A 13,000-nucleotide genomic window follows, 5' to 3' on the forward strand; every position below is an offset into this window, starting at 1 on the left:
TACTTCTTGCCAACGAGTTTAGACTTGTCCCCTTCCGTTCGAGTTTTTCGAGTATCGGGTAGATGGTAGTGCACGGCATTAGTACTTGGCCAACGGGTTTTTCGGGTATCGGGTTTGTTGATACAGGTTTTATGTCTAAAATTTCCAAACATCAGACATATTTTAAATTTCACAATGCAATTATAATTTTATTCAACTTTTTAATCTTATTTTTACTATTTTCTAACGACCGATATTGGTGCTCGCAGCTTTAACCTTTTGAAGTTTGAACCCCAACTGTCAGTCTTCAGGCATGGCGTAGGGTGTGTCAGAATCTCTATTGGCAGGAATTCACTTGGCATTGTTCACAAAAGCCAATTTTAAGTAGCAGCGTAAACTACCCAAATTGATTTTTGCACAAGTTGTTAGACCAGAAATTTCACTTCCATTTGGAATAGTTTTCAAATGTCTCTATTTGCCTTCTTGGTTTTAATAAGAAATTTTATTTGAATGATGTCGCAATAAAATGGCCACAACTGGTTTGTTGGTAGGATGTGAATGGTTGTGTGAATACTAGTTACATTTTTTCAGTGTATTTTGAGTCATAAAACAATGATGAACATGTGCTCAATGGATATGGTGCTATTGTAAATGTTTTTACGAGTTTTTTTCAATCGTACGAACTTTCAGTTTCACCCTGAAAAATGGTAAGGTACTGTTTTATTCTGTTTGATGACATTTGCACTGGGTGGCCCAACTATTTTTACTAGTGTTTCAGCTAATATCATTGTATTATGAGCATTTTCAGATATATATACATGTATATATAATGAAAGTTTGATAACTTTGGATCATTGGACAGATTGTCCAAGGTTACTAACATGCATAGATAAAAAATGCCAGAGTTCAAAGGGTTAATAGGCGGGTTATTTAACAGAGTTTAGAGTGCCGGCACAATAGACCAATTTTTTGTCCACTCGAGGGATCCGTGTACCAAAATCTGAACTCGTAAGTCAAAACCTGAACTGGCAAGATCGAAGTGTTCAAAATCTCTATCACCCAAGACTCGAGAGAAGATAAACCCTCGAGTTCAACGAGTTATATTACTCGTGCCCAGCACTAGCATGCACCCGTGTATAGTATACACCCGTATATGATACACTCCTGTAGATGATATGCGCATGGGTATGGTATACTGCGGGTTTTCTAAAATCAAACTGACTTGCATAGCTGATCATGTGTATAGTCAAATTCCTTACGTATTTGTGAAATTTTAACAATGTTGGTTTGCGAATTATTCTTGTTTTGCTCAATGATAAGATAGTGCAGTGTTTTCTTATGTTCATAGTTTGTAGGTAGATGAGGGCAGTGATAGGACTGTCTCACCTCTGCTCCACATCTAGTTGTACTCAGCTAGATTTCTACTACTCTATGGATCATCCTTACATAGACTGAGGTGAGTTGATATCTAATATTAGCAGTTTGAAGCTTATACTTCCCATCGAACAACAAAAAGCCTCATATACATAAGGCTTCTGAATTTGGCACTAGTCCAAGTACTGTGCCAGCCTTCTTTCTATAAGCGGTCTAGGATGAGTAAAAGTATGGCCACACGTAGCTATTCTTTCGATAGTTCTGAGCAAAATCATGAAATGTACGAAAAACACAGAATTAATGGGCCGGAATTCACAGAATTATCTGAGCTGTGCATGCACCAGTGTTGGGCCGGTAAGGAATTATCTGCTCTTACCGACATCGAGGGATTATAGGTATCCGGGAAAACAATCATTTTCAGTGACAGCTAGTTGTCCATGGCCGGTTTGATATGATCGGTATTTATCCGTAAAAGCCTATCGGTAAATGGTTATGCGGATAGATTTTTGTATTGGAAAGGCTACAGCATTACTAGCCACGTGTTGCGCGGGAGAATCTCACGCAAAATGAGCTGCTTATGAAAGAGCTCATTTGACGTCTCTCGCACAATCGCCATGTAACGGAACGAGATTACAATTGTGCGTCAATTGATGTTATGGTTAATTGCTAATCAAAAAGAGTCTCTCAGCGCATATTGGCAATCACAACTTTTTTTCTCAGACATTCTGAAAACACAACACACGCGAATTATATTATAACTCTTTCTTCAACGACCATTTTCACGCTTACCTGAATGTATCTAGTATAATATTACGTCCTTCATTAATCAAATATAAAACAGATATTACGTTTTATATTTGATAAACCCCCGTGTGATATTTGATATGTTTGATATATTTATATGTTTTATATTTGATTTATCTCCCACCTGCGTTATATAAAAATGGGCAGCAGGTAAGCTGAAGTTATACGCACACCGAAAACCATATACAGTCAAACATGGATAACTCGTCCACGGATAGCTCGAACACATGGTTAATTCGAACATTTCCTTTGGTCCGTTCCCACGTAATGATAAATTGCTATAGATAACTCGAACCCAACACTGTTAATTCAAACTGTTTTTTGCCCAACGGCTACCGAAACGGTTGTTATCGCTTTAGAAAATCACTTTATTCAAAGCCATAGAGGTAAACTTCATCTTTTCGTAATTCATAAGTGTCGTTATTACCACCATCGGCAAAATATTTATGTCAACGACTTTTCTAAAGGTTTGGTGAAATTTGATTTATAGTGCTATACGATGAGTAGCACGGGCTAGCCGGGTCACGCGCGCAAGGATTTTCGCCACGCACATACAAAACAAAAATCGCATGTTGTTTTTGTTTTGTATGTGCGTGGCGAAAATCCTTGAGTGCGTGACCCGGCTAGCCCGTGATGAATAGTTTGCCGACGTTGATTCCGTGTTGAATCAACGTCAGAATGTTGAATGTTTAAAACGTCTTAAAAATTGTTGTAATTAAACTTTAACGTTGTCTGAGCTACAACAATCTATTCATCGTTTGACCTAAACACAGAATACGTGTGTACATTCAATAAGTATCTATTAAAAAAACGTGAGTGATATAGAATGTACGTAAAACCTCTAATTGAACTGCCTCGGAGTGTTGCTCTTAACGAATCCCAGGTAAAGTAAGATAATCTTTGCATAAACTTCAAGAAAAAACGGCAAAATTGATCGTGGGTAAAACCCCAAAAGAAAAAAATGTCTTTTCTTTTGAGCATTTCAACAACGATCAAGTTTTGCCAATGTCAATCTGAAAAACGTCCTGGCAATAACATCACCTCAAACAACAAACCAATCTCAAGTGATAGAAAAATCTATACTTTTTCATAAAAACGTTTTAAACTTTACATTAGAAGCATTTAATTTGAAACAAGCCATTTGTGCTTTTGATTTATATTATAGATTGTATATGTACATGTATCTACTAATAAATAAGTAAATACATGGACTTGTGACAGTGCTCTGATAACTTGAACGCTCTGATAATTCGAACACTTTTGCTCGGTCCCTTGAAGTTTGAGTTATCAGAGTTTCACTGTATATATATATATATCTATTTCAAAGGAAATATATGCAAGGATGTATATATATATATATCTATTTCAAAGGAAATATATGCATCAATATATATATATATATATATATATATATATCTATTTCAAAGGAAATATATGCAAGGATATATATATATATATATATCTATATATGGACTTGTGACAGTGCTCTGATAACTTGAATGCTTTGATAATTCGAACACTTGCTCGGTCCCTTGAAGTTCGAGTTATCCATGTTTGACTGTATCAAACTGCAATACCAACAATACCGAACTTTATTAGTTGGCAAAGGATACCAAAGACGGTAAATACCAAGGATACCAACACCGGGAAAACCGATAAAAAAGTGCAAGGATATCCTATCCGGCACTAAATTATATATCGTCCCAACACTAGCATGCACACCAAGATAGTCGACGAAACGCTTTTAATTGTCTAAACAAATTATTAGCAAGCAAGAATTTCGCCGCTTTCGCAATTGCTATACAGTCCAAAAAACGTATTACGACTCACAATTGAAGTACCGTTGTAATTCAGCATAAAACATACGATGCAATTGCTTAAATTGCGCTATCGTTGGTTTTTATTCTCCAGACAGCTAAAAATTGACTTTTTTTAACAATGACAATTTTTATTTAGCAGCACACAATTCCCGTTGTAGCGAGACTTGCCAGATTTAGTGCAATCAAGTCAGTTTACTGTATTTACTATGGTAAGTTACATTAGTATTTTTCTTGCGTGTCGCGTTATGTGCCCGGACTATATAAGTTGCAAAAGTTGCTAAAATCGTTATCGCTAATAATCTGCTTAGCCTATTTGAAGCATTTCGTCAACGATTTCTGTGTGCATGCACATTCTGTGAATTTCAGCCGAATAATTTTATGATTTTCGTTTATTTCGTGATTTTGGTCAGAACCAAAGAAAAAATCGTTACGTGTTGGCATACTTTTAAGTTTCCCTTATCAAGGTTCTTCTTTTTGATGTGGGAAACAGAAATAGTTTTCTTAACTTTGGTTTTATGTCCGTGTTTAAAATATATTTTTATGACAGTGTGTACACTGTACTATATGTGTATACAATGTCTATACTCCTCTACATTACCGTACTTTTCAGACTATTAGTCGCTACTTTTTTCTGATGATTTGAACCATGCGGCTTATATAAGCTATTCTGTGGCTTCTTCTTTCATCACAAGGGCCCATTAACCAGAATATCCAGTTAGTGTACCTCTAGCAGTGAAAAAAAATACAAAACAATGCCTAACAGTACTGGTCCGTTAGGCACTAGGTTAAAAAGCGTCGGTTAATACGAAACAGTGCCGTTAGGCACTGTTATATTTTAAACCAGAAAGTTGCTGTCGTGTTAAAAAGCACCGTCCTGAGTTCTGCGGCCCGTACAAAGGTGCAGCCTATGTATTGTTTTATTATCATTTTTTTGAAAAATAAAGCAGATGCGCCTTATATAGGGGTGCGGTTTATAGTCAGGAAAGCACTGTAGTCACAGTCATAACTCTACATATGAGTTATGATATGACAACTCCAACATGCAAAAAACTTGATATACAAGTTGACTTTCTTTCAAGTTTCTTCCTTGAGATACGAGTATTCTTGGAGATACGAACATAGGAGCTGGTTCTCGTTGGCCACTATATAGCCACTATATGGCCAAGTATCCGAGAAACCGCTTTCGTAAACACCATTGTTTGGTATTTCTTCTCGAATTCATTTGAAAAATGCTTATAAAAGTTTGGCTAAAAGTTGGAGGCTACGCGAGGCAAACCGAGGCTAATTATACTAGAAAAATTAGATGACATAATTAAAGCACATCTGATAAATATTTAAAATATAGCTTCACGTGTGGGTTTATTACACAAAATTCATTCAAGTTGAATTCAAGTCTTTTTCGTGCAGGGTGGCAAAAGTTTAGTGCGGTGAATCCATTGCATTCAATATATGAATGTAGTATATTTGGGTGTGGTAGGCCTACATGTCTGTATGGTATGTACCTGTATATAGTATGTACCAACGTTTGGTATGCATCTGTGCATGCTTTGCACTCCTATATGGTATGCATATGTGTATAGTATGCATATGTGTATGGTTTGCGCTTGTACATTTGCACTTGTGTATGGTGTTTACCTGTATATGATATGTACCCGTGCAATGTATGGGCCTGTGTAGGAACCCGTGAATGGATTCCTGTGGATGTACCTGTGGATGTACCTGTGGATTGTATGTACCCATGTATGGTATGTACCCATGCATGGTACACACCTGTATATGATATGAAACTGTGTATGAGCCATTACACGTCTGCATATATGATATTTGCCCATGAATGGTATCCGCTATTGTATGGTATGTACTCTTGCAACGTACGCGCCTGTGTCTAAGCCTGTATATGGTATGCGCCTGTGAATGGTTTCCGTCTGTGAATGGTATCCACTTGTGCATGGTATGTGCGTGTGTATAATATGTGTCCGTTTATGGTACACCCCTGTGTATGTTTCAGCTTTAAGATTTCAGTAATAGACCTATTTATAGCCTGTTAGCTTGAGGGTTCTGATCATCGTTGTTTAGCTCGAAGGTATTTAATAGCGTTGTGGTATATAATTTAGAGTCGGATAGGATATCCTTGCACTTTTTTATTGGATTTCCCGGTGTCGGTATTCTAGGTATTAACCATCTTCGGTATCCTTTGCCAACTAAGAAAGTTCGGTATTGTCGGTATAGCAGTTCGGTACATGTTTTTCAGTGTGTGTTTAGCCTCAGCTTACCTACTGCCCATTATTATATAACGCAGGTGGGGATAAATGAAATATAAAACATATAAATATATCAAACGTATCAAATATCAAACGTAATATACGTTTTCTTTTTGATAAATATAAAACGTATTTTACATTTTATTAATGTAGGACGTAATATTATACTGGATACATTTAGGTAAGCGTGAAAATGCTTGTTGAAGAAAGAGTTATAATATAATTCGCGTGTGTTGTGTTTTTAGAAAGTCGGAGAAAAAAAGTTGTGATTGCCAATGTGCGCTGAGGGACTCTTTTTGATTAGCAATCAACCATAACATCAATTGACGCACATTTGTAATCTCATTCCGTTACATGGCGATTGTGGGCGAGACATCAAATGAGCTCTTTCATAAGCAGCTCATTATGCGTGAGATTCTCCCGCGCAACACGCGGCTAGTAATGCTGTAGCCTTTCCAATACAAAAATCTATCCACATAACCATTTGCCGATAGGCTTTTACGGATAAATACAGATCATATTAAACTGGACGCGAATAACTGTCACTGAAATGATTGGTTTTTCCGGATACCGATAATCCCTCGGTGTCGGTAACAGCAGATAACTCCTTACCGGCCCAACACTAGTGTTTAATCATATACATATTTATAGCATTTTAGTTTGAGTATTTCAATCATAGAGCTATTAATTTTAGCTAATTTTTTTGGCTTAACCCACTCAACCCTAACAGCTGTTGTTCTGGCGTCGCGTAGAGTGTGTCAGAAACCTTAGCAGCTGGGATACCGTCATTAACATTGCTGTATTCACCAAAGTTATTTCTAAGTAACAGTGTAAACAAATCACATTACTTCTTGCGCATGGCGTTAGACCAAAAATTTCTCTTCCATTTGTAACATTTTTTAAATATCTTTATCTACTTCCTTCATTCCAATAACAAATTTTATAGGAACGATATCGCGAAAAAACCGATGTCTCATTTTATGGTTGGTCATAAATCATTGCTATACAGAGGAAGAATTTTATGCTACTAACTATAATTATCCAGTTTAGTTTGAGCCATTAACTAAAAATGAATGTGTGCACAATGGATATGATGCTACTGTAATTATTTTTTTAGAGGTTTTTTAAATTGTACTAATTTTTATGGCTTTAGCTCTGGGAATGAAGAAATACTGTTTTTTTGCTGTGTAGTGACATTTGCTGTGGGTTACACGACTTTTTTGCTAGTGTTTACCAAATATCATGGCATTATGAGCATAGTCAGATATATTTAATAAAAGTTTAGAATCTTTAGATCATTGGACAAATTGCCCAGGGTTACTGACGCGCATTGTCAAGAACTGCCAGGGTTCAAAAGGTTAAGGTTCTTAGTCCAATAGCTATTCATAGGCTTATAGCATTAGATTCTTAGCCATAGAATTATTTATATCACTTCAAATATAATGTTTAGTCACAATATTAGTCATTTTCTTAGCTTTAAATATTCCGTCATAGAGGTGTTCATTGGTCAAATGTTTTCTTGGCTCTGTAAGCTGAACCCTGATTGGCCAACTATTAGTATTTTTTTCGCACACACCTTGTCCTTTTCAAACGTATATATCTAATGTTTTAAAGTCCTATGTTGTATCTATTCATTGTCAATTTATATTCTTAGAACCATTTCATTTTTCAGGGTCCCATCCCCATGGCTGACAAAAAATCAAACCCTTATCGCTTAGTACTCAGAGAAAAACTGACAGTGCAGATGTGACGGCAAATTGCCTCTCTAACGGCAGGTCAAATTACAGTTGATTAAATGAGATTTCATCGATGCATTACTGTAGGGTCAACTCATAAACTCATAGTCTTCATATTCATCTATAGCCTCATTTCCTATCTGAGGTTAGTTATGGTTAGTTTTGACACTTACAAATCACTCCTTCATATACCATCAGGTATTTAAATAGTTACAGGAAATTTGTGATTTCAGAATATTTTATTCCAACAAAAAGTTGGTATGTTTTGTGTTTCTGTGAGATTCTTTGCTATTTGCTCTTATAAGTAGACACTTAATGAGTAATTTCATAAAACTACCATGAAGTTGCTTTACTCTATTGATACGTTTCAGTGCAATTTATCAATGTCCGTAGTATGCAGGAATAATATGAAACTGACTGTAGTCTACTATGAATATTGATGTTATAAACATATACCTCTGACCCTTAAATATACTCTGATGATAGCGGCTTACCTCCTTGATCTCTTGTTTGTCAAATGTGTAACCAATAGGTGGAAGAATAAACAATATGGTCAGAGATCATACTAACCATTGTGGCTTGAAATGTTAGAGAGCATACCATCTTGAAGTCGCAAAACTTAACCACAAAATTAAAATATCTGTGACGGTGAGAGCCACTCTTAAATTGTAAGCAAGTCGTGTCAATGACAATAGAAACAAATGAAGCAGTTTTACTTGTAGTCATTGAGTTCGCATGAATTGATGTTTTCCCGATAATATTAGTTGTTCTTCTCTAGTTGTGACCTCAAAATAGCATTCCTATGTTGAAAAACCAAAACTACATGAAGTAAAGAGGCATGGCTGGATGTTGCGTATAACAAGGGTAAGTAATCATGTTTTCATCAGGACTTACGTAATGGATTTCTGGAGCATTGAGTGAGCGTCAGCCGGTCATCATGTGAGATACGGGAGTTGGAGATGAGTAAAAAAGCCTAGCATAACTACAAACAGTAAAACAGTTGATAACATAAGCCTATACTATTCACAGAACATCATAAATACTCAATAGTTTATGAAGAAAACATTTTGACCCAATTGCTTCTTTTGAATTAACTTACCAAATTATAAACTTATTTTCTATTGCTTATAAAATGCCAGGTGGTTGAAAACAGCAATTTTTAATTAAAATGAATGATGTCCAAACAATCAAATCCATTGCGTATCAGCAAATGATGTCATTTTTAGCCAATTATTTGAAAATGAGCAAGTCCTTTACATATCAGCAAATGATGTCCTTTTCAGCCAAACATTTGCAAATAAGCTATTCCATTGTTGACAAAATTGCATTAACAAAAAGCAAATCTATAATAGGTTTTGCTAAATACTTTGCAGTTTTTGAACAGTGTTTTACATTAGCCAATAAGAAATCAGTTGATATTTATTGTAGCTCTCTAGCTGCAGTTGTCTCTGTAATGTAGCCTGGTCATACGCAGCTGTGTGAAATAGAATATTTATTTCTGTTCAGCTGATGACTTGTGTTTTGGAATCATGTGACACGTAAGGAAGGTGCTTATTTTTTCTCCCAAACATACTCATCTTCTTAATAGCTGTCTTATCACTCTGTCATTCTTATAATATGCAATGAATAATTGAAATGAATATATGTTTTTTAAAACTGCTCACGTCGAAAAGGGTGCAAACTGCTTAGAATATTTTAATGATTGTCATTTTTGACACTTTTGTAATAAAAGCTCTGATTGGCTACCATATTGTGTTTAGATGCTCAAAATAACGTACTGTTTCATATCATGCATTTAAACACCAGCAGTACTGCTCATGCTGCTCACATGTAGACTGCTGATGTTGGTGACACTTATGACATGGCATCAAAAACACCAGCACCTTGATTTTTAGAACTGCAAGTCGGTATAAATATACCTTTGTTACGGTACAGCCAGCTAAAATCCCAGGATCTTCGTAAGGTCAAGGTCATATCTTAGTTGGTTTTCGATTTATCGGTGCAGTTTGTTGCCTACTAGCATTGGTCAGTCCTGACTGCAGCTGTCTACTCCTTGAGGTTCATTATGCAATATCTTTGAGAGGGTAGCCTAGCTGGCCTAATGGCTGCTAATTGAATACTCAATGTTTAATCCTTTGGCTTGATGGCAAGGCTGTGTTGACCTATTGAAATAGATTGTCTAAATTAGTGTTTACTACTGCTAATGAATTGGTAGAACGTGGTTAGGTATGTCAGGAAGAGGTGAAACAGATTGAACAAGTAGCTGGACATGAACAAGATGGATAGTCAAGGAGACAGTAGTTGTACAAGCAGAGGGTGACTAGCCATGCAGAAAGTGACAAGACTACACAGTGAGACGCTGGCTGTGTGAGTGTTTTACAATATCTAAAGGGTTTATGAAATTTTTAACCTAGTTTACAAGGATATCTTCGCTTTTTGAATACAAAAAGTTTCGTTAGATTTTAAAAACATTTGAACTTTTTTTCTAGTTTTAAGTTTATTTTAAATTTATTAAAATGAAGATTATTTCCAGTTTTTGCACTTTATAATTTAGATTGTGGTTGGCCATTTGATTTTTTTCCAGACTCTTGCAGCAACTTGGATATTAGAAAAAGAGTGACTCATTCCAGATTTGAACCGACAACCTCTGGGTTGTCCAACTCTGACACTATTGTATATGTTAATCATTTGTTGTAGATTATTATTAAATTTGATGATTTCTCATGGCTGACTAGACTGCCAGATTAATGGTAAGTATAACATCTTACAGAGTTTACTGTCTAATACAATGTCTTATTTCAGTTCAATCTCCTTACCCAGATGCCTCATCAATTATTGTCTCTTTTCTGATTGGTTCTATGAATGTTTTTAAAGCTTAATTTCAAGCTTTTTAAAAAAAAACTTTCCTGAAGAAAATTCTAGTAATAGTAGAAATAAAGTCAGCAAATGATTTTCTAACTAGCAAATTATTTGCTAGTTTGAAGATCCTTTGAGAGTTAGTAAATTATTTGCGTATTAGCAAAGAATTTGCGTACATACATTACTAATTATCAAGCTACAAGTCACAGATAAATATATTGTGTGATGCCAAGTACTCTGATGTTTGTAGCTATTGTTCTGGTAAATAAATATAATATTATGTCAGTAATTCTAGATTATCTAAATATATTGTAACAGCATCAAAATGGCACAGCCTTGTGGTACGCCTGTTTTGTATGAAATGCTAGAGTGTTTTACAACTCGCATAGTATTCGTTAGACTGTCTTGAAAAACTGTTGTTTTTGTGGAGTTGTTTCCCCGTCGAGCGGGTGAGCAACACAACAGCTTGTCACAAGACGTGCTGCACCTGATGCATCAGCTGCGCTGAAAGGGAGTTGTTCTCTTCCGTCTATGCGGCTTGGCTGCGATGTTATGGCGGTCGCTCCATTAGTAATCATTATGGATTTTGTGCAAAAATTTATGCAGAAAAAAATAAGATTACAACGTTTAACCAAAGACCAGTCTCTGTCGTAAACGTTAGTAAAATTTAAGAATAAAATAAAGTGAAAATAAAATCTTTAAGAATAAATAAAACTGACCGATACAAAAATAGAAATAAAACTGACTGAGCGAACAAATAACGACATGTTTAGTTGCTGTTGTTGCTTAAGTTCCCAAGTTCTACTAAAGTTTACCGCAGAGACTGGTCGCTGGTTAAACGTACTAATCTTATTTTTTCTACATAAATTTTTGCGCGAAATTCGTTATGATAACCGATGGAGCGACCGACATAACATCGCAACCAAGCCGCATTGACAGAAGAGAACAACTCCTTTTCAGCGCAGCTGATGCATCAGGTGCAGTACGTTTTGTGACACTCTGTTGTGTTGCTCGGCCGCTCGACGGGGGAACAACTCCGCAAAAAACAACAGTTTTATCAAGACAGGCTAAGTATTCGTGACCGAGAAGGAAACTAAAAAGAGAAAAACTAAAAATTAAATACAAGTTTTAATTACGTTTTGTGTAGCGTAAGATAGAAACTTATTGTAATGTGTGTGTAGTAAGATGTGTTGTTTTAATTGGAATATTAAAACTTGTTATGTAACGAAGTGTAACAAAAATATAGCTTACCAAACATGTTGCCATCAAGTCTCTTTCACTCCACCAATACCCACTACAGTCTGTTTCGAAGGGTTTGAATTCATAATAAAGATAATTATAAAATGTTAAGAATTTCAATAATCTAATTAACATTTTGATATTTTACACAGTACAAATTGAGTTGAGATACCAGAGACTTTCCTTATAGGCAAATTATTTGTTAACAAGTCGGTCGACTGCTAACAAAGAGTCTATCGCTAACAAGAACAAGTACATACATTACTAATTATCAAGTGTACAAGTCACAGACAATAATTTTATGGATACATTTCTAGAGCCTATATTTTCTGAGTTGTCTTTCCTTATAACTTTAGATTTGTAATGTATTGTTGGAAGTTTTGTATTGTCTGTCTCAAACATAGACCTATTAACTATACTAATGTGAATGTGACTGTTTAGGTAGGACACAATACTGAGCCATGATGCATTAAATTGCCCAGTCTAGTATAGTTAATAGGCCTATGGTCTCAAACAAAGTAGGAAATTATTTTTTCCACATTAATTGTAAGTCTTTTTGGAGTTGTCTTGTCGTTTACCTACTGCTATTTACACAAACCTGTACCAATGTCTGCAGCGGACACATTTAAACAGTGTTAAGCTTTTTTCAGCAACTTTTGAGGCATTTCTTATTTGACACTGTTTTTCATCAAATATTGGTCTATATATGAAATTTATATACTTGCACATGAACTTGTTTTAGCTGTGTTTATAGTTAACTAGCTGAAGGCCCCCATTGCAATGGATGATAAATAACTACCTAATGAATTTGAGTAAGTTACCTGGAAAGCTTGATCTTTATTATAATCTCTACTAAAACAATACGCGAGTTTTGGGCCAGCATAACAATCGTTACGCATAACAGTTAACAGTGCTAGTTATTAACCTT

The 13,000-nt window shown here is 35.5% G+C and overlaps 1 long non-coding RNA gene across 1 annotated transcript; it reads left to right on the forward strand.

The window, feature by feature from the left end:
• Window positions 1-1,331: 1,331 nt before the first annotated feature.
• LOC137402025 (uncharacterized) lies at window positions 1,332-8,465 on the forward strand. Its single transcript, XR_010979423.1, has 2 exons — window positions 1,332-1,435; window positions 7,911-8,465. It is a non-coding gene; the product is annotated as an uncharacterized lncRNA (long non-coding RNA).
• The last annotated feature ends 4,535 nt before the right edge of the window (window positions 8,466-13,000 follow it).

This window comes from Watersipora subatra, chromosome 8 (genome assembly GCF_963576615.1).
Source record: "Watersipora subatra chromosome 8, tzWatSuba1.1, whole genome shotgun sequence".
Taxonomy (NCBI): domain Eukaryota; kingdom Metazoa; phylum Bryozoa; class Gymnolaemata; order Cheilostomatida; family Watersiporidae; genus Watersipora; species Watersipora subatra.